Raw genomic sequence first — 23,191 nt, 5'->3', positions numbered from 1 at the left:
ATGATTTATATTACTGGGTATATATTCAGTAATGGGATTGCTGAAGTTGTCTTTACAAACTATTTTCAGCTTTTTTTGTTTGTTTTTTACATTATATTTTTCTGAAACTCTTACTGAATGTTGACGCCTTTCAATATACCTCACAAAGTTTTCAACTGCTCTGCCATTTATTTTCAAATGTTCCTTTTTTCTTAAGCAGTAATCTGGGCAAATTCTTCTGAGCCATTTTGCAACTTAGCAATTTCTGTCTTTATATCTTAGTGTTTATTTTGCCTGTTGTATTTTTCCTAATGCCATATTTTTTATTTCTAATATTCTATTCCTACTTATTTCATATTCATTTGTTCAAGTTTCATTTTTCTTTGCTTTTCAAGTTATATACCCTTTAATTGAAAATTATCCTTTATCTCTTTGCATATTTAAAATATATTTCTAAGTTTTTGTCAGACTGCAATATAAAAGTTAAATTTTACTTGTAGTTTTGTGGCCTTTCCTAGCATTATTTTAAAATCTGATGTTTACATTCATTTTAGTGAAAGGCTTTTGATTTTTTTTTCTTCCTCTTTATCTTCTTTTTCTCTTTGTCACTTTCTTCCTTGTCAAACAATTTGGCAGTTATCTCCAAAATGCTCTTTGGGCTTTTTTTCAGAGCTGTTTTCCCATCATTGGCTTGGTGTCTCCTGAGCCAGAGTGACATTGGTACTACTGTAGACAAGAGAGTTAGCCTGGAGATTAGCTGGTTTTCCAGTGCTTCTGTGTCTGTGTCTGAGTCTGCTTCTCTAAGCCTAGCACATTCTAAACACTACAGCTCCAGGTGGAGATTGCTACCATTCTTTTACTTCCATCTTCTTTCTCACTGGGGCATAGATTGGTACCTTAGTCCCTGTCTTTGTCTTCAATCAGTGAGCCTGCCTCCCAGCTCTAACTTAGGAGTTAATCTTCTAGCTGTTTCAGCAGCTTCCAAATTTAAAGTCTAACAGACTTACAATTTCAACCCATTTCACCATTTTTGTTAGTTTACTTCTGTTCTTGACTTTGAGTCTGGTTATGTCTTGTTTTTTCATTTTTAAATTTGATCTGCCTTTGGTTTGTTTAGGGAGCAGACTAGAATACCCAAATATAAATACACTTGTCTTTCTTGACCAGAAACCTTCATGTAATTTTTCAATCCTAATTTTCTTTGTCTGTAAAAACAGGTCAATAAAATCTGCCCTATGTTTCCAACAGCTTTACAAAATATTAAGTAAAGCAGAATGTGATGGTCTTTTAGAAAACTATAAAAATAGTATGAAATTTATTATAAAGCACCTTAGTATAAATTGGCTTAAGGGGTTTAGATTTTCATTTGATAGGCTTGGTAGGCACATAGATGTTTTGAAAATATATTGTTTCTATCAACCATAGTAAAATTAAACTGTGGTATGTAGTTTAATGATATTTAGTCAATTGTGGGCATTGGTTTATTTAAAGGGAAAGAAACTGAGATAATACTCACGTAGGTCTTTGTAAAATGTGTAACAACCATAAACAGTAAATATTTACTATATAAAGAATGTAATCTTTATCATTTATTATTTCATTTACTAGTTTAGAAGTTAACTGACCCCATTTTAATCTATTTTAATATTGTATAATTCCTGAAATTTTATAATCATTTCTATACATTTTCACTCAATTCTCCAAAAAAGTAGGATTATTTAAACTTTGAGATAATTTTAGACTTACATAGACGTTGTAAAAATAGTGCAGAGTCCCTGCATACATTTTATCCATTTTCCTCGAAGCATAACACCTCACATAAGCACAGTACAGTTACCAAGACCAGGAATTAGACAATGGTGCATGTGGCAAGCAGAATAATGAGTCCCCCAAAAGTTCCTAATCACTGGAACCTGTGAATATGTGACATTACATGGCAATGGAGAATTAAGTTTGCAGATGGAATGACGTTTGCTAATAGGCCAACCTTAACATACGGAGATCATGCTGGATCATCTGGGTAGACCCCATGTAATCACAGAGTCTTGAAGAATGGAAGAGTGGGCAGAGAAGGAAGTCAGAGTGATGTGATATTAAGAAGGACTGGACTCACTTTTGTTCATTTGGGGGATAAAGAAAGGGAACCATGAGCCAGGGAATGTAGGTGGCCTCTAGCAGCTAAAAAAGACAAGGAAACAGATTCTACCCAGAGCTATGGAAGGGACTGCAGTCCTGCTGACACCTTAATTTTAGCTCCTGTCAGACTTCTGACCTACAGAACTGTAAGATAATGCATCTGCATTGTTTTAAGCCACCAAATTTGTGATAATCTGTTATAGCAGCAAAGAAAATGAACACAGTACAATGCCATTTGTAAAGAATCATTCTGAAAGAAGACAGTAGTAAAATCACTTTGAATGGGTTAAATCCTGATGGGATTTTTTCCTATATTTTTCAAATGGTTTCTCAGATACAGTGTTTCATGGGCTATTCCTGTAATAACTCAACTATTCACTGTGTTTTGTCATACAGAACACAGAAATATATCCTTTTTCTAGACACTAATTTATAGGTGCTTCCTTATACATCTTGTTGCTTGGATTTTCTCTATAATTTCTTTAATAGGTATCTTCTACTTTTAGCTGATGTGATTAAGATTTAATTATAATTAAAATTTTTAACAAGTCTTTGCCTTTATATTCTTTGTTTTAGAAGAAAAAGTTTTAAACTCATATTTTACATTCTAGTATTCAGTGTAGAGTCTTTTTTTTTTTCTTTTTAAGCAACAATAGTCTATCTTTAAAGACAGCACAAGCTAAAACCAAAGGTCGTTGTACACATCTGCATTAGAGACTGGAGAAACACAGAGGTTATTGCCAAATGATTTGTTCATCCCATCCCTCAAGTCTGCTTGTTCCCCATTCTAAAGATTTCAAAGTTTTAAAGAATTTCAAAGCATTAAATTTGGGTGAAAGAAAAATATTATATTTGACATTTGTTTAAACACAGTCACAAGAATATGTAGCATGCACTTACACGCCAGTTAAGCATCAACAGGATCAATGTTAACCAACATATGTTGAGAATCATCATCGCATTAAGTAACATGTAAGGTACCCTCTGGACTCAAATTATGTTTTATTAAAGAGACCAATAAAGATAGAGATAGAAGATTTTAAAGGGAGCCCTTTACAAACTTTTTGGAGTCCTAGGATTTGTCTGTGGTGGTACAAAAAAAATGCTAAGATGGGTGGTCATATCTAAGATGACTTGAAGGAGTTAGTGAGGGATGGGTCCGATGAGCTAAGATAACTATGGATTGGGTAAGTTAGTTAGCAACTCAGATGAAATGATCAAGTTTTAGTTATGTCATAATTAATCATGTAAACCAAGAAGTGCTGAATAAGGTTCTTGAATAAAGACCATGATTGGGATCCATTTTGTTGTAACCAATAGAAATCAGCAGGTTACAAGCAGGAAGTGGAATTAAAGGGTACCAAAGTGGATGCTGTGTTGCTGCTCTAATATCCATTCTGCTCCTCTGTGTGGAAGTTACACAGTTTAGAATGGATTGCCCCCACCTCCAGCTCCAGCAATGGGCCTGAAATAGTGTAATCCCAACAGTGTAATCCTATGCTCCTTGTCAAAATAGTTGGTTCAGGAATGACCACTTACATTAGTTTCCTGTGGCAGACATAAATTACCACAAATACAGTGGCTTAAAACAACAGAAATGTATTCTCTTACAGTTCTGGAGGCCAGATGTCTGAAATCAAGGTGTGATTAGGGCCACACTCCCTTGGAGGCAAGGACAGAATCTTGCTTGCCTCTTTAGGTTTCTGGTGACTCCAGGCATGTGGTTGCGTAGATCTAGTCTCTGCCTCCCACTTCACGTGGCCTTTTCCTCTCTCTTGCTTTCCCTTTGTCTCTGTCTGTCTCTCTGTCTCTGTCTCTCTCTCTCTCTCTCTGTGTGTGCGTGTACCTTCTCTTCTGCCCTGTATCTTATAAAGATACTTGTCCTTAGATTTAGGGCCCATCCAGCTAATCCGGCATGATCTCATTTTGAGATCCTTAACTTAATTACATCAGCAAAGACTCTTTTGCCAAATAAAATCACAGGTTCTGGGTGTTAGAATGTGGACATATCTTTTTGGGGTCACCATTCAACCCACTACACCAGGTGACTCAGGATTTCCCAGGCTGCAGTGATTGTTTTGCAGGTGATCTGAGAATGAAGCTCAGAGCCTCAGTTGGATGGTTATGGGAAGTAATATTTTATCTCCTAGTGAATGTGAGTAAGAAAGCATGTAGTTCCTGCTGTTGCTGGCAGCTCTCTGACTGCCTTGATGAAAGCCAGTCTGAAAAATAAGCCAACACAGAGGAGGCTAAGCTGAGAAACCTGCAGAGAAACAGAGGAAAAGCTCTCACTGGACCCCAACTAGACCCACCCTGCCTCTGAATCTGTAAATTAGGCGAGCCAATACATTTTTATTTCTCAATTTTATTATGAAGCAATTTTAAGGTATAGTGATGGAACTAAAAATAAGCTCTAGTTAGGGTACAGCAATTTTTGCAGAATAATCAGAAATAAATGAAAATAAATATGCTAACATTTCTTAAGCAGTTATTATATTCTTGGTGCTACTACTCTAAGCATTTTATATTGATTATTTAACTTAATTTTCACAATATCCTTGTTTTCTTTTCCGACAAGAAATCTCATTTAAGCACATGGTCAAATTCAGGGTTCAGGGAGAGATAAGGTAAGAGGTACGGATGGAGACAGACCACAGAGGGCCTTGGTGTCTAAATTATGGTGATTACATTTGTTCTGCAGACAAGAAGAATGAATAGATTTGTGCTGTGGACAAAGGAGTGGAATGATCAGCTTTGCTTTTGGGGAAGATCACCCGGACACAGTGTGCAAGCTGACTGAAAATAAAGAAGGCCACAGGCATTCAAGTTGACAGATTAGCCATTGGCCAGGCAATCACCAGAAAAGAACTATACTAGATTATAGTACAATATAAAAATCTTTCTGTCCTTTGATTTATATGCACATCTTGCCTTGTTCTTGGAGGAGGTTTATTACAGCGGTTCCGTATGCAGATTCTGGAGCCTGACTGCCTGAATTCAAATCACAACTTGACCACTTACTAGCTCTGTGACAGCTCATTAAGTAACCTCTATGTGGTCGGGTGTGGGGGCTCATGCCTGTAATTCCAGCACTTTGGGAGGCTGAGGTGGATGGATCACTTCAGGTCAGGGGTTTGAGACCAGCCTGGCCAACATGGTGAAACCCTGTCTCTACTGAAAATACAAAAATTAACTGGCGTGGTAGTGCGCTCCTGTAATTCCAGCTACTCGGGAGGCTGAAGCACGAGAATCCCTTGAGCCTGGGAGGCAGAGGTTTCAGTGAGCCAAGGTCACAGCATTGCACTTTAATTTGGGTAACAGAGTGAGACTCTGTCTTAAAAGAAAAAAAAAAGTAACCTCTATGTGCTTCAGTTACATCTACATTGGGGATAATAAAAGCCCTTACCGTATGAGGTTGCTGCAAAATAAGTTAGTACATGTAAAATATTTAGAAGAATGCTTTGCCCATAGAAATGATCTATAATATTAAGATGTTAATATCTTTATATTCCAGATGCTTAGCACAGGGACAGCTACATTGTAGCTAATCAATAATTCTTTGTGGAAAGATTGAATACTTTTACTTCAAGAGACAGTCTATTTTTACTGGTAGAGAGGTTTAGTCTTTCAATTCATGCCAATTCAAATTAATCAATAAACACCTATTAGGCCCAAATATGACTAAGGTCCTGTGCTAGACAATGTTGCAAAACCAAAATGAGTAAGATGTAATACCTGATCTTCATTAGAGAATATTTGAACCTATCTCTTTATAATTTGTACAGGTTGCTCTAGTTGAGCTTTCTGGAACAACTTATAACAAATCTGTTTTCTCCTTTACATGAAAGACTTTTCAATTATTGAAAACAATTATCCTGTCTACACTTAATCTTTTTTACTCCAGGATAAACAATAAATATACACAATTCCTTCAGTCATTTCGTATGGGACATGGTTTAGGAGCATTCAATCAGTTTAATCATCCTCCCCAGACATATTCTAGTTTGTTAATGCCTTTTTGTAAATCCAGGGCTCAGAAATAGATATAATAATCCAAGCATGATTAAATGGACAAATAGTGTTATGAGAATCAGCACCATATAAATGGTGGCTAAACTTGAATGCATCCACAGGTAAAATGGGAGAATAAAGCAGGTTAAATGTTAGAACCTTGGGGGATTCTTTCAGTTCACATGACATGAAAATACAAGATATAAAAAATAATTCAAAGGAAAAGATCATGAAGCAGGAAACATTATTAAAAACATGTGATTGGCCGGGCGCGGTGGCTCAAGCCTGTAATCCCAGCACTTTGGGAGGCCGAGACGGGCGGATCACGAGTTCAGGAGATCGAGACCATCCTGGCTAACACAGTGAAACCCCGTCTCTACTAAAAATACAAAAAACTAGCCGGGCGTGGTGGCGGGCGCCTGTAATCCCAGCTACTCGGAGGCTTAGGTGGGAGAATGGCGTGAACCCTGGAGGCGGAGCTTGCAGCAAGCGGAGATCGCACCACTGCACTCCAGCCTGGGCAACACAGCGAGACTCTGCCTCAAAAAAAAAAAAAAAAAAAAAATGTGATTAAGAAACCAAGATAGGATATTATCACACAATATCCATGAAAACAAAGTTTTAATATACAGCAATAAAGAAGTACAAGGAAAGGATTTAAGGAACAGTAAGAATGAGGGTTAACTATGAAATATGGCCAAAAATAAAAGTGAAAAAAGATGAGCCTGAAAAGTTGATTTTGCCAGTGTTGAAAATATTGAGAGAAAATCAAAAAGGACCAAAGGATTCTGACGAAAGGAACTGAAAGATGAGAAATTTAGTATCCCTCCCATTAGTTTGAAATGCCAGAAAAGAAAAAGTATATGTGAGATATGCCCTTTAACCTTAAATAAAAATAAGGTATTTTGCGTACTATGTATATAATCAATACTAATTTAAATTTTCATTTTCTGTTTCAATGATGACAGTACATGAGTTTTTCATGTTGATTAAACAGAAGAAATTGCCTTTCAGGGGGATGTAGTATCATACATAAAATTGAGTGAGTTTGGTGGGGTGTTGTGACTGAAAATAGTGAGATATTCCAAAAACAGGATAATGCAGGAGAAAGGGACAAAGATTTTTAAAAGCCTCATAGCATTACATATATTTTCAAAAGATCTAAAAAAAAAAAAAAAAAAAAAAAAGTAAACAAAAATGAGCAGCCAAGCAGCATTTAAGAGTTAATAGGCAACAGAATGATAGAAAGTCATTTTGATCTCTCCACATACTTCACATGAGTAAAAAGTAGTTCAAATTAGACTATTAGCCACAATACAAAGCAGAATGGATCAAGCTGGTTTTGAAATATAAATATTTACAGTAAAATAGCAACTTCTGCACTTAATGTCAAATAGTTAAGGCTACATCTATGCAACAAATTATTGTGACAAATAATTTATACAAAATGTTTGGTATTGCTCAATATTAAACAGTGTCTAGATATATTTTCAAATAATATTTTTATGGTGAGATAATAAAATATAGATAAATATAATTGTTTTGGTTATTATCTAGATAAAATGTCTTTACATGTTGTCACCTATATATTACATTATTTCTAAATTCCCCCTTCTGCTCATCACATAACAATAAAATCCTTCTAGAAGTATTATATTCATAGAGAATCCTCCTTCCTTATGCCAGATATGTGACATAGCTATTTCTGTTAATGATTAGCAATCAATACCTATTTGGAAGATTGATTTTTTTCCTTCATCATATATTATCTAGGCATCTGATGTGTTGTTATTGTAGTGTGTCTTGTATAGAAAGAATAATACTGCTTTCCATACAACAGTAAAATTCAATGACTAACATAAAACTCTATAAACACTAGAAGTCTGTGTATATTCTGAAATTAATATGATATGTTTCTTATAGATAAAGTTTGTGAGCCACGAACTCCTTGTTAGCTTCAAGCAATCACTGCAAATATTTATTAAGTTCTACTATATGCTCCCTGTTTTTCCTCTCGTTTCACATTCTAGCCCATGTGTGGTTAGCCTGCAACCATTTAATAGAGAAATAGCATGGACTAAAACAGCAGAGGTCCTAATCCAGAAATCTTGGTTTAGAAAAGAAAACCAAATTAAATCTGCAAAAATATCTACTGACAAGAAACCTATAGGAAGCTCTTCAGTCATTTTCAAAAGCCACACAAACAGTGCTCATATTAAAATTTCAAAGTAACTGCCTAAGGTAGTTACTGAAATAAATATAGACATATAGAGAAGCCTAGAATAATGCCAGCAAATCAAAGCAGAAATATATAGCTCTGAAAATTAACATTCCAGAAAAACAACCTTAAAATACAAAACATGCAAAAACAAACAAAACTGCATTGTGAAACTTTAAGGATACTATAAAATTATAAATAATTAGTGATAATCTTAGTGTTATCAACATGCTGGTTAATTTTAGTTCGTTTAGTTAACCAATCAACGAAGAGAATTTCTAGTGAAATGGGGGCATATTGGACTCATGCATTGATCTCTACTCCCTCATCAAACCCCTCTAAAATGAAAAGAAAGGAATTAGAAAAGAAATACAGTTACAAAATATATATAAGGGAAGAGAGAATTTTACAAGAGAGACATCACAAAGTTTTATAAATATGGAATGCAGACAAAGGAGTGATAACTAACTTTAAAGATCATAAAAGCTGAAATGAAAGTTTTTTCATAGATACCAACAAGAAGCAAGATGTTGTTTGCTATAAAATCCAGGAAAGGTAGACTCAGAAGAGGGAAGGCAAGAGAGAAGGCAATAGATTATCAGAACAGAAGCAAGGCAAATAACGTGGGGGAAAAAACAAAACAAAGCAAAGTAAAATCAAAAAGTTAAAGTAACTATATGTTAGAGCCTCAGAAAGATCAGAGAAAATTTAGTTCCACCAAAAGAGGAAAGGCCCTATATTTAATAACAAGACAAGAAATCAGAAAAGCAAACAAACAAACAAATGCTTTTGCAAATGAAAAATGTAACCAAATGAAAAACTCAGTATATGAGTTGGAAGATAAGGTGATTCTCAGAAAGCAGAGCAAAAGAACAAAAAGACGGAAAATTGAAGAGAAACAAAAGCCAGGAAATGGGATTAATTTAAGAGATTCGACATCTAAGTAATAGGAATTTCAGACAGTTAGAAGTGAGAAAACAAAATGAAGAAGACCATTAATGATATAATTCAAGAAAATTTCAGGGAATTGAAGGACATGAGTTTCCAGATCTAAAGAGATCACTCTGAGTACTTAGCAAAATGGGTTAAAAAAATAAATACACCACGGGACATTTTCTTGACATTTCAGAACACTGGTAATAAAGAAAAGGTTCTATATGCTGTCGGAGAAAAACAAACAGATCACATGGGGAGGATCAAGAATCAAAATGGTGTTAGACTTGTCAGTAGCAACACTGGAATCTAGAATAAGGCAATGGAGCAAGAACGCTTTCAAAATTCTCAAGGAAAACAAGTATCACTTAAAATTCTATTAAATGCTACCAAATTCTATCAATGTGTCAATCAAGGTTGTGAGTATAAAATAAATATTTTCAGACAAGTTCTCAAAATACATACCTTTCGGAAAGCTACCAGAGGACACAACAAAGCAAGGGAGTTAGATGAGAGGAAGAAATGGGATGCAGAAACCTGATCTGAAAAAGGTGAGAGAGAAAAGAACATTTTGATTGGTTGGAAGGATGACAGCTGTGTAACAGGTGTAGAGGGCAAGCATTTCAAATTGGAGCAGAACAGATGCTTGGGAGACTGTTTAGAAAGATAAAACTGGCAGACAAGATGGTTTGTCTTAAAATCTGGACAGAATATTTAGACAATGATGAAGAGCTTGCTTGGATAAGTGATACAAACTTACAACTTTGAGCATATGAAAGAGTAAGATGCTATTATCTTCAGGGAAAATAGAAAATGCAGAAAAGGAAAAAAAATTAGATGAAGCTGCACAGGTAAATCATGGATAACATTTACACAGTCATGATAATGAAAGCACTGACTCTAAAAAAACGGCATCACTATAATGGAAGAATAGGAGGGTTGGACGGATCAGGAGATACATGTATGGCTGAATGAAGAAGGAAAAATGACTAAGTCCTTTCCTCCCATGGTGGGAAGTCAGTAGATAAAGCCTAAAACTAAAATATCAAGTTCCAATATAGATATTGTTGAGAGATAGAAGTAAGCACTATATATAAAAGTTCATATGACTCATAACCAGCAGAGCCAGAATCCAAACATAGGCTTGTCTGTCTCCAAATTACATTGTTTCTGTGTCCCCTGCTAATAAAACTTCTGTAGTGATGCCAAAATTATGAAATGTATCAAAAATTAGTTTTAAATGAGCTAACATTTTATTAGTTACAAAAGGGGTTGATTAAATAAATGATAAACTAAGTAACCTAGTGCTACTATCTTAAGAAAACATTGTATTTTCTAACACCTGGCAAATAGTTTTACATCATTAACCCACATCTAAGTACTTACAAAAGTGGACATCCACACTGAAATACCACAGCCACATAGAGCTTCCTTTTTCAACGGCTAGCTACAAGTCCTTGCTATCACAAAATATATCTTCTGAATTCCTGATCCCTTTGTGACATTTTACCTGCAGACTATTGTGGAAGGTTTCACAATCCTGGCTTCCATAGTGGTGATCTTTGCTTCTTCAACCTGTAACAGTCTCATCCCTTTTTCTTCTGTCTTGGAGTTCTACCCTTCTTTCTCTGCTCTGTTTAGTCCTCCAAAAAATGATCTAACTTCGCAAACAGGAAATCTCAATCTATATTTCCAGTTCCAATAACTCATCTGTTCTGGTCTCATATTTCTAAATGCCTACTATTTTCATTTGTATATTCCACCATTTCTCACACTCTTAATTTGTCCAAATTTCTTATGATCACAAACAACGTTCTTCCTGATCTAGCTGTTGATCACTTCGTCAATTTTATCATTCACACCTCTCCCTCAAACTCTACTCTCCAGCAAAACTAAACTATTTAAATTCTTAAGAACTATCTGCATTCTTTTTTTGTCTCTGGACACATGAACACTCTCTCCTTTCTTTTTAAGATCCTATACCAACCTTGGGCTGATCTCTGTTTGTTCTTTAGAACTTATCTTTGAAATGATGCTCATAGAATCCTCCATGACAAGGACAGTGCCTTAGACATAGTGAGTGGAACAGAAACATTTATTGAATAAAAAAACAAAAAGACTCTCGGGTAGATGATCTATCTCATAGTCTCTTCAGTTCAACACCAATAATGGTGCTTCATTAATCTTTCTTAAACGTTGCTTTTTAACTATTTTTCATTTGCCTATGAGGGGAGGAAAAATTTTTTCCTCTACTGTTTTAGGGCTTTTTTCTTTTTCAGATGGACCTAATAATTAAATTGGCCTAAGACAGATCAACAGGAGAAAAACATACACATTTATTTAATATAAGTTTTATGTGGCACAGGAGTCTTCATAGGGAAATGAAGACCCAAAGATGCAGTCAGTGATGAACATACGTACTGAATTAGACAAAGAGTAGGACATTAGGAAAATGTGACAAGGCAAAGGAGCTAGGGGTAGATTCCTTAATTCAGTGGATAAATGGCTAGGAGCATAAGGATTAGTCTAAGTTTGTTTGTACAGATTTTCCTGGGCCTCAACTTCTTGTTCTTGATGATGGTAAGAGTGACGCTTTCCTTCTGGTAAAGGAAGGACATCTTTCTCTTAGGAATTTCATCTCCTGCTTTTAAGAAACAGAAGAAAGGTCAGAGTGATCTTTTTGCACCTGCTGCTTTTCAGATGCTTTTAACTCACCATAGTCAATTTGACAGAGTGGCTTATTTTTAACTTTTGACCTAAAAAGCCATCAAGATCCTTATTCAAAGTAGAAAACTCTTATGTCTGCCTTTCTAGGTTCTTCATAAAGTGGTCACTATACCTCTGCAACCTATGTCCAACTGCCCTGACATAAAGCCTCCTTCTGGTGTACTGACTCCTGGGCCCTCGATGCCTATCTCCATATCCATCAATTTGTTTTTGCTCTCCACTACATCTGTCATAGAACTTTCTTCCTTTCTGATTCTCAGTCTTAAAACAAATGGCTCAAGGCCGATGTCCCCAGAAAGTCTTCTGGGAGTTACTCTAGCATACTCTGATGATAACAACAATACTGTACTTGTCATTCATCAAATATATTTTGAGGACCTATTATTACACAGGCAGTGTTTACGTATTGGGATACAAAAGTGAGCAGGAGAAAAGAAATAAGTTATAACAAATTGAACATATGATTATAAAGTGTGACAAGTGCTAAAATCAAGAAGTAAGGCAGAGAATATTGGGTAAAGGGCACAGGAGACTTCTTTGGACATTTTGGTCAGAGGAATTATCTTTAAGAAAGTGATATCTAAGCTGCGATCTGAAGTATGGGAAGGATCTAATCATGTGCAAAGCTGTAGTGAAGGAAGAGAGGTTTCCAAATAGTGAATCCCCTATGAACATGCTCTGAGGCCGGGCGTGGTGGCTCACACCTGTAATCCCAGCACTTTGGGAGGCCGAGGCGGGCAGATCATGAGGTCAGGAGATTGAGACCATCCTGGCTAACATGGCGAAACCCCTTCTCTACTAAAAATATAAAAAATTAGCCAGGCGTGGTGGCGGGCACCTGTAGTCCCATCTACTCAGGAGGCTGAGGCAGAAGAATAAGGTGAACCCGGGAGGCGGAGCTTGCAGTGAGCCGAGATCGCCCCACTGCCCTCCAGCCTGGGTGACAGAGCTAGAATCCGTCTAAAAAAAAAAGAAAGAAAAAAGAAAAGAAAATGCTCTGAAACAGAAAAGAGCTTAATGCATCCTAAGAACTGAAATAAGACAGTAAGACAGTAAGGCTGGAGCTTCATGAATGAAAGCAAAGTGGTCTAGAATGAGCTTAGAAAGATAGGCAAAAAGCCTATCAAGTCCGTGAGGGCAATTCTAAAGGGAAACAGGCGTTGAATTGTTATAATCAGAGGAGTGAAAAGATTATACCTATGTGTTTTTTGTTTTGTTTTTGAGTGGGAATCTCGCTGCCTCAGCCTCCCAGGTAGCTGGGACTACAGGCGCCTGCCATCATGCCCAGCTAATTTTTTTTTTTTTTTTTTGTATTTTTAGTAGAAACGAGGTTTCACTGTGTTAGCCAGGATGGTCTCGATCTCCTGACCTTGTGGTCTGTCTGCCTCGGCCTTACAAAGTGCTGGGATTACAAGCATGAGCCACCGTGCCCGGCCTATAATTGTGTTTTATGGTCATTTCTGTTGCTGTAAGAGGAATACACTGAGAAATAAAGAAGCTAATTAGGAAGGAGGCTGTTATAATCTACAAATACAGATAATGATGATGACCTGGCCAGGGTAATACCGGTAGAGATAAAGAGAAGTGACAGAATTTGAAATTATTTTTTGAGATGACATTTACAATATAGGTAAATTTTTAAAGGAGTAAATCAAAAGTTCAGTTTTGATCTTGTTGAATTTTAGATATTAATGAGAAAACCAAATAGAGGTATCACGCAGGGAGTTGAATATGTAAGACAATGTCTTTGTGGTAGATAGAATTATGAGAGAAACCTCAATAGCCCTCTATAATCCCCTCCTCTTGAATGCAAACAAGATGTGTAATTCACTTCTAATGAATAGCACATGAAAAAAAGTAAAGAAATTTTGCAGAAATAATTAATGTTCTTAATAAGTTGACTCTGAGTCAATGTAAAGGGAGATTACCCTGGGTGAGGCTGGCCTAATCAGTTTAGCCCTTTCAAGGAGGGGCCAAGACTTCCCTGAAGTTAGAAATGATCTCCTGCTGGCCTTGAAGAAGCAAAAAACTACATTTTGAACTTCCTATGGAGAAGGGTGTCCTCTAGGAATTGAGGCCCTCAGTTCTACAGCCACAAAACACAAAATTCTGCCCACAAGTTCAAGCATGGAAGGTAACTCTGAGTTTCCGATAAGAATAAAACCCAGTCAACAGTTTGATCATAGGCTTGTGATATTCTCAGCAGAGAATCCACTTAGGTTGTTCCCATACTCTTAACTCATAGAAACCGACATGATATATGTATGTTGTTTTAAGTTGTTACATTTACAGTAATTTATCACAGAGCAACAGAAAACTAATACAAGCTCAAAGGAGAGGTCTAGGCTGAATATATAAATTTAGGAGTCATAAGCATATAGATGATCACTACACTTTGATTGCAAAATTAAATTTACTAGAAATATAATCCTAAACTTATATGCACCTAATAACATGGCATCAAAAAGTATAAGGCAAAAATTGATAGAACTATAAGAAATGGATAAATCCATCAACATTTTAAAAATGTACTTCTTTCAGTATTTGATAGAGCATTCAGACAAAATTAGCAAGAAAACAAGAATATTTGAATAATAGACTTAAAAACTTTATGTAATGGACACACAGAGTATACTATTTCCAAAATGTAGAAAACATATATTCTTTTAAACAGCAAGAAGCAATACAAACCCAAGCAACATATATCAGCAGTATGAGTCCATTTTTATAAAAGTCAAAGACAGGCAAAACTAAGTAAGATTTGCTTGAGGCAGGTACATATGCAAAACAGGGGAACCCTTAACACAAAAATCAGGAGGCTGGTTACCTCTTAAAGAGAGCATGAGAGAAGAACACAGAAGGTATGCTGAGACAATGATAAATTCCCTTTTATTTTCCTTATTTGATTTCCCCTTGCAATAGGTGGGATATGAGCAGAAGTCATACACATGTCTTCAAGGCCTGGTCCCTTAAAACATCCTATAAAATTCTCACATTATCTCTCTTTATTTCATCTGGAGAGGAACCGGGGCTTGACTTTGAGGCAGTGAAAGGTGGCAGAACTGCTAAATGGAAGTAACCCAGATCCCTGAATGACTTTATGGAGCAGAATTTCTCCACTGATCCTCACAGAATTGTGTCATGAATGTGAAACAGGCCTTTATTGTATTAAATGCCTGAAATATTTGGTTAGTCAAATCTCCCCTGATTAAGCAGTGAATCTCCCCTGACAAAAGTGGGACACTTCAAAGATACTAGAAAAATTATTTCCCTTCAGTGTGATAGTGAATACATGGCTATTTATCATTTATTATTCTTTAAATTATCAATATATGTGATTTTACTTTAAACATTAAATAAAATATTTAATGCAAAAAAGTGGCAACCAGAACTCTGAAACTTCTGCTATTGATGAAGTAAAGGCTTTTTTACTCTATCTCCTTTCTTTGAAAAAAAAGAAAACAAAAATACAAAGTATAAAAACAACCAACTGTCAAGCATACCTGCTAAATTGTGTAAAATCTGGAGGGAAAAGAGAAGAGAACAAGAATCGACACATCTACCCTCAAATCTTGAGCTGGATCTAGATTTTTGTACAAATAACATTGTAGTCCCAAAAGGCTGTCCAGCAAATCTTACCAGAACACTGGGACATAAATAGGTTATAAGGAAGGTGTATGTTTTCCTGCTGAAACTCAGAATAATTGGGGATGTCAGGCTGAAGAAAATAGCACACTCTTCTACCATTTTTATTAGCTATGTAGTGGTCTCCCAGATGAGGATACTGTGGGAGAAAACAGAAAAAAGGCCATGACTACGAAATCACAACACAGTGTTACGGGCTTTGCATGTTTCCAACTTGAGGGTAAGTGAAATAAACTTGGTGACAAGTCTAAACAAGACTCACACTGGGGCTGCAGGCTCCCTGTGTACAACACCTCCACATCATTAGCCCCCTTCAAGAATGGAAAACAATAAAAAAATGGCTTATGGACTAGAGGCTCAGGCAAGAGGAAAGGGTGGGCATGGGGAGGACATGGATTAGGCACAAAAGAACGCAGGAGGTAGCATTATATGAGTCTTCCTAGAAGAAACTCCTTCCATGAAATCTATTTATTCACAAAATAAACTAAAATAACTCAGAGAAAGAGGAGTGAAAAGACTGGTTTTGCGCACTGATTACATTTAAATGTGAAAATACGAAACATAATAAAAATGTAACCAAAATCTAAAATGAGGAAAGGAAATTGAAAGATTCTATATTTCATTTTTATTTTCTTAGTAAAACTGACTTAGTGGGGAGCGTACAGTCCTATGAAGTATTGTAAATGTACAAGGTTCATAAAGAGAACGTGGTTGTTTTACATTTTATTTTACCATGAAAGTGTTTTTTCTAAACTGATCAGTAAATACCACAAAAGGCAAAACACAAAATAAAACAAACAGTTAATCATTGAGTTCTATATGCAATATCAGGAATACTTGTCAGGTAATGATTAGGTATTTATTTATTTCCAATAATTATGATATTCAGTGTAATTTTGCTTACTTCTGAACACAGGTTTTATAGTTCTACTTTGCTATTTCTTCTGTGATTGCAATGTTTTAATACATGCACAAATAAAACAGCTTCATTCTCTATTGTTTTACTTGTCCTTTCTGAGACTTTAGGTAAAATGACCTATTAAATATCATGAATGAAAAATGGTTATGTACTTGGTCTAGAGGTCTGCATTCTGTTTGCAGGGAATTCAAATATAACATCTAGACTTATTCCTCAAGGCACAGTCTTTTACATGGATTTATTATCAAAAGGTTCTATTTGTGCAAAGTCTTATTATAATATTTGTATATTCAATAAACTTAGAGTACAAATAGCTTCCAGCTAATAATTACCTACACAAATTGTTTGCATAGCTGTTTTCTTTTAATGTCAAATTCTGTATGGAAGTCCACCTTTCATACTGCTATAAATTCAAACAACTTTTAACTTATGTTATTCATGGTCTTGGAACTTTTTAAAAATATGTGAAATTAAAATGTATTAACAGTTTAATAAGATAACTAAATGTGATTTTACCCAGTTTTCTTGGGTGTTGAATTTCTTAGCGGTATGAGTGTCCTTTGTCTTACCACTGATATAAATATGAGTAGCATGGGAGTGGGAAGGGGATAAGGGTGTAAGAGCAAAGCTCTTATATTATTACCTTTAAGATTATCAGTACTTCTTAAGAACATGCTCCATCTCCACAACAATTTGTTAGTATTTTCTTCTTATTAAAACAATATCAAGTTTAAATGGATTACTAATATTTGTCTCAATATAAGCTGAAGATGACCTGTAATTTTTTTAACAAGGAGATTCCATCATAGTGAATTTTAACCTCAGGATAGTGTAGGCTGGCGGTATCAAGAGACCAGTTCTTTCTGATTTTTCACAAACAAGAAACTCTCCCTCTTTGCTATTATTTATAATAACTTATCAACTTACTATATGAAATATGAGGGGAAATAACTATCCATATTCTTATCTTTTGTTTATTATATTGTACATTAAGATACATGATATATTATATGTTAAAATATAAGAAGATCTACATGTTTTCTTTTTATCATATACTAAAAGGCACCACTCCACTTGCTCTGATCAAGTTACCATACATATCTGAAGGAGCCTTAAATATTATCTTAGCACCACACAAAGTATTCCTACAGGGACCTGATTAGAAATATTATATCATATGCTTTTACAGTATGAGGAATATTTAAAACATTTAGTTTGAAGTTAAAATTTTCCTGAAGAAATAAACTTTTATTTACAAATTTGTAAACATTTTTATTTAACCTCATTTACTTTGTGCCTCATAGAACCTGAACTCGATGGATTTTTTTTTACTAAATCGAGAGCTTTGTCTTCTGATATTTGTATACCTGTGTTATTGGGCCGTAAGTATCTGCTTCTAATACATTAGCACTAATGGTGCTTGCCAGTCTTCCTGAAGTTGCAGAGTTGAGAATCACACAGGATCCTAAATCTCACTGTGGTCCTGGCCAGATCTATTCTACACTGCAACTGCATTTTGCTAGGTTGTAGACATCTTAGTGAAAATCGTCAGTAATCTCATACTTTGTAGGCGAGCACCAATGTTTAGGAAAGGCATGGAAGAATAAAACACATATTGCCATAGAGGACTCATTTCCCTTTAAAATTTCTCATGTTGAAAAGTTCTCATATATAACTGGAAAAATGAAAAAAAATTATTTTATCTAATATATACTGATATTATCATATTACGTATTGCCTTCTATATTGCCTGAAACATCATCTTCTAAGGATAACTTTTTCTTTAGTGTTTAAATATAAATTATGGAATTATTATAGAATGTTGAATGAAGATATTTAGATACTTTAGAGAAGACACTCTGTTAATTAATCAACTTTCCAACATTTAAGTTCACTTGAATATATAAAAATTATTTCATCCTTTGGATAGCTAACTTAAAATCATAGGATATTTTTTTCTAATTTTTATTTTGAAAAATGTCTAGCCTACAGAAAATTAACAATATAACGAATGGTATATAATCTTTACCTAAATGTAAAAATTATTAACATTTTGTCATAATTATTTGCCTATTTCTCCCTTTCCTACACTGAAAACATTTCTTTTTGCTGAACCATTTGAAAGTTGCAGATATGAGATTTCACTTCTAAATACTTTCAAATATATCCTGTCCCTAAAGACAGATTCTTCTATATAACCTCAATATGATGATCACACTCAAGAAATTGAACAGGGATGTAATACTGTTATATGAGCTATAGCCCAAATTCACATTCCTTCCATTGTCCCAATATTATCCTTTATAGATTTTTTTTTTTTTCCATCCAGAATCTAATCAAGAAGGATGGATGTCTTGCAATTAGTTGCCAGGTCTCCTAGTCTCCTTTAATCTTGAACAATATTTCAGGCTTTGTTAATCACGCTGACATTTTTGACATTTTTGAAGTGTCCATGTTAGTTATAGTGAAGAAAATCTACCAGTTTGGATTTGCCTGATTGATTGTTTCCTTGTGATTAGACTCAGGTTTAACATTTTTAGCAGATTACTTCAGAAGAGACTTTTGTGTCATTCTTTATGTATCATAAAAAAAAAAATACATGATTTCAGTTTGTACTACTTCTAGTAATGTGAAGTCTGATCATTTGATTAGCTGGTATCTGTCAGACACCAACTATAAAGGGACGTCTCCCCTTTACAATTAATAAGCAATCTGTGGGGTAACACACAGAGATAATGTGAATATCCTGTCCCCACCAACCATTCACCCAATGGCGTATGATTTTTTTTATTATTCTTGTCGTGGTGGTTGCAAAAATCTGGCTCTATTATTCTATTCTTTCTTTTCATTATCAGCTTGTATTCTTTAGTGAAACAGAGCTTTTCCTTCTCTCCACCCAATCTGTGCATCCACACACTCTGGGTTCATGGATACTTTTCTTACTCAATGTGGTCCAATCCATTACATCCATTATTACCCTTTATGTACAAAAGATCCCAAACTTGACCAGGAAGAGTCTTTTAAATCTGGCTATGTCCTTCTAATGTGCCCTCATTTGTTTTTGAGCAATTCCTTGCTTTCTGGGACAAAATGTTCAAGAGTTTCCCCTAAACTAGTGAAGCTAGAAGGCTTTAAATAAAAACAGTACTAACCCAACTCAGTTTTAATGCAACATTTTGAATTTAGTCATGAATGTTAGCACAGTATCTAAAACCTAGTAAGTGCCCGTCAGTATGATACATGTCTTCCTTAGCTATTTGATACCTTGTTTGAATCTTTTGTGCAATTCTTAAAAATATAAACCTTTAATTTATAACATAGACTTTTATATTACTTTTTCAATTTCACATATTTCTTATTTTAATTTTTGATAATAAGATAAACTTCCTTATTTTCATATGGGGGCCATATGAATAGGTAACTTTCAGAGGATTTTCATTTTCTTCAGTATGGTAAAATCTTAGACCACTTCTTAATGCCAGAATGTATACAAACAGCAGAGCATAAAACCCCCATGAAGTGAAGCCTTTTAAAATTCCTGAAATTATCAAGGGATTTCACATGTCAGAGGAAATAATATAAAGGCATGCCTGGACATTTATTTATTTTGGGGGGTGTAAGAAATTCAACAGACCTGCCATACTTTCTAAGTAAATGTAGCACCACCCAAACCACATCTAAATTATGGAGACGAAAGAGAAATAGAAGAACGAGGAGTATGATATTTGAACAGGTCACAAAGAAAAAAGTGGGGCATCATAGCTTACAAACTTTCTTTCATTTATTTATGTATTTTTTATTGGAATGTGAGGGTGGATATGTGTGTGTGTTTGCATGTGGTATATGTGTATAACTTTGTACATGGAGAGTTAAAGATAGAGATGTTCACTCAACATTTATTCAACAAATATTTATTATACTTCCTCTCTGAAGCAGGCACTGTATTATTTGTTAGGAATACAAGGACCATCAAAACCAGATGGATCCCTATTTTAGTGGTTAATTAAATAATTATACAAATAAATGTGAATTTGCCACTCGTCTAAGTGCAATGGATACAGATACATAAATGTGTATATACTTATATGTATTTTATAAAGGGATTTAATTCAATTTAGGGGTAAGAGATGGTTCATTTGAGGAAGTGACATTTGAGTTGATATTTTCAAAGTGTTAACTAGGAGTTAACTAGGGAATGCCTGAGATTGTGGTTTTAGGGGATGGGGGCATGGGAGAGAGCTGGAATGTTAAGGCAGCTTGAAGAAAGCCAGCCAGCTGAAGCTGAGGGAAGAATGGGAGCATCCAAAGAGATAGAAGTGGAGGAGGCTGTCCTTGCTGGGCTGCAAAAATCAGGTGATGAGCGTTGGTCTTTATCTTAAGCAAAGCAATGGTAGTTAGTTAAGTGGTATCCGTGGTTGGAAGGTGACAGTTATCAAATTTGCATTTTGAATGCAAATATAATATCTGGTATCCCATTGGAGGATGAATTTGGGGTGGGGAACAATGCCAGGAGATCAGTCATGGAGACATTGTTGTTTTCTACACAAAGGATGGTGAAACCTTACACTTGTGTGATGGCAGAGGTAGATTTTTGCAATTAATTTTGGAAGTCAAAGTCAAAGCCTTGGTAATGGAATTGAAGGAGAAGTAATGTCAAGATTAAAACCAGACTGGACTGTGGGAACCCTGCTCCTTTGAGGTGAGATGAACAGAGATCAGGAGTTTGATTATGACATGCTTCATTTGATGTTTCCTTAAGACAGACGAGAAGAAATGCCAGGTATATGAGCTGTATCTACAAGTGGGCAATGTAGAGGGACTTTGAGCTGTGATTATGTTTTATAGAGTGCTCTGCATTAAATATATATCAATAATCTCACGGCATTCTTACTGGATAGTACTTGGTATATGTATGTTGAGAAACCCCAAGGTGAATCAAAGGTCTGAGGTATTAGATGAACAAGCTCTGGCACCTGGAATTTCAGTGATTTTTAAATTCATTTCTATTCTAAATGCTGTTCTAATTCCCTGATCTGCAAAATCTGAAAAAATGAATTTGCTAGACTTTTAGCAAGTAGCAAGTGGTGTATTTATAGGCTGAAGTTACAAAAGTGATCATGCAAGAGGAGGATTAGTATTTAAATTATTTAACAATCAGCACAATTTGGACTCCAGCTACAAATAACCAGTAAGACTATACCAGTGCATCCAGCTGAATGCCAGCCCTGCTGGAGTAATAAAATCTCATTCTCTGATAATAAAAATTCCTAATTGAAAATAGAGTACAAATGTTAGAAGGTAAAAGGGTGTTGATAGTTACTGCTTTTTGTCCAAAAAATGTCACTAACACCTAAGCATTTTTTAAAATAACTTGAGAAATCGATGTTTTGGGGGGAAAATTACCCTCCTTCTAATCTACTGTCAAAGAATCCTGTAAAAAAACTAAGTTAATTTAGATGATCATTTCTTTAAAACTGTGCCAATTTAATTTTAAAATGTATTCATTAAAGTATATAATGAACATCATTATTTTATCTAAATCCTTACAGATTATATTTGCTTAAAGTAAGCAGGACCTATAGGTCACCACTTTAATTCCATCTGTGAAAAGAAAAAAAAAAAAAAGAAACCAATAGAAATGACCACAAAACTAAGTGGAATTTTGGGCTTCTTGGTACTGAAATTAATGGACAAGTATCACATTCTTCATTTGAATCAACAGTGTTGTCTTATTTGGTTTTCCCATTTTCACATATATCTAACAGAGGCTTCTGAATTTTACCACATTAGCTGGGTATATTTTTCCTTTTCTTAATCATATTCTTTAGTGTTATAGATTCAGTTTAGGGTAGCACTGAAGTACTATAGTAAAAGGAGGCTCTCTGAACAATGGGACTGGAATGTGTCATATATGTTTATTCTGACAAAGAAGGTTTTCTCTTGTATAGCAGAGTTAACAGTACAAAGAGGAAGGAGTGTTTTACTTTCACAATCTTTCCCTCTATTCCATACAAAAATAAAAAGCAGAGTAAAAGGCAGATATTGCAATAAAATTTCACTGCCTATATAGATCTTTGTGCTGTTCAAATGAAAGAAACACCTTATTTTCCTTATCACCTCCCAAATCCAACAACCTCAATTTCATCTTCTCTGAATCCCCATTGCACCACTATACTCACATTAGAAATTGTAACAAAAGCAGACCAAATAAAGTTAGGGGTCAGTCTGAGGTTGAATGTTGGGCAATTCAATAGACCAAGAAGCTTTCAGTAAGAATGAACAATACACAGAAAACAATCACAGATCAAATTGTGTTCTGTACAATTGCTGCATCCTCTTTGTAGGGAAAGCTGCCCCTCTTGATTAGGTAAAACATCCCTTCTATGTAGAGAATTTTGTGATTGTGTCAAAGCAATTGGTTATTCACACACATACACACCACACACACACATATTATTGACTTCTATCTCAAGTGCTGTGCTTACATTAAAAAGCTTCTTTCTTTAAAAAGAATAAGATATACAACGGCCTAAAAACATGTAAGGTGCATCCTGACTGGGAAGTAATCTAAGAAAAAATATCTCACAATTTGATAAATACAAGATGGTGTAGCTAATACTCAA

The 23,191-nt window shown here is 35.1% G+C and overlaps 1 protein-coding gene and 1 long non-coding RNA gene across 2 annotated transcripts in view; one reads left to right on the top strand and one right to left on the bottom strand.

The window, feature by feature from the left end:
- Positions 1-23,191, top strand: part of LOC111539752 — a 341,617-nt gene that overhangs the window by 305,753 nt on the left and 12,673 nt on the right. The gene's annotated exons all lie outside the window — the stretch shown is intronic.
- The window catches only part of CHST9 (carbohydrate sulfotransferase 9), a 279,908-nt gene that overhangs the window by 249,740 nt on the left and 6,977 nt on the right, over positions 1-23,191 (bottom strand). The gene's annotated exons all lie outside the window — the stretch shown is intronic.

Source organism: Piliocolobus tephrosceles, chromosome 18 (assembly GCF_002776525.5).
Source record: "Piliocolobus tephrosceles isolate RC106 chromosome 18, ASM277652v3, whole genome shotgun sequence".
NCBI lineage: Eukaryota > Metazoa > Chordata > Mammalia > Primates > Cercopithecidae > Piliocolobus > Piliocolobus tephrosceles.
The sequence above is the reverse complement of the archived record's forward strand: the minus strand, read 5'-3'. Positions and strand labels throughout refer to the sequence as shown.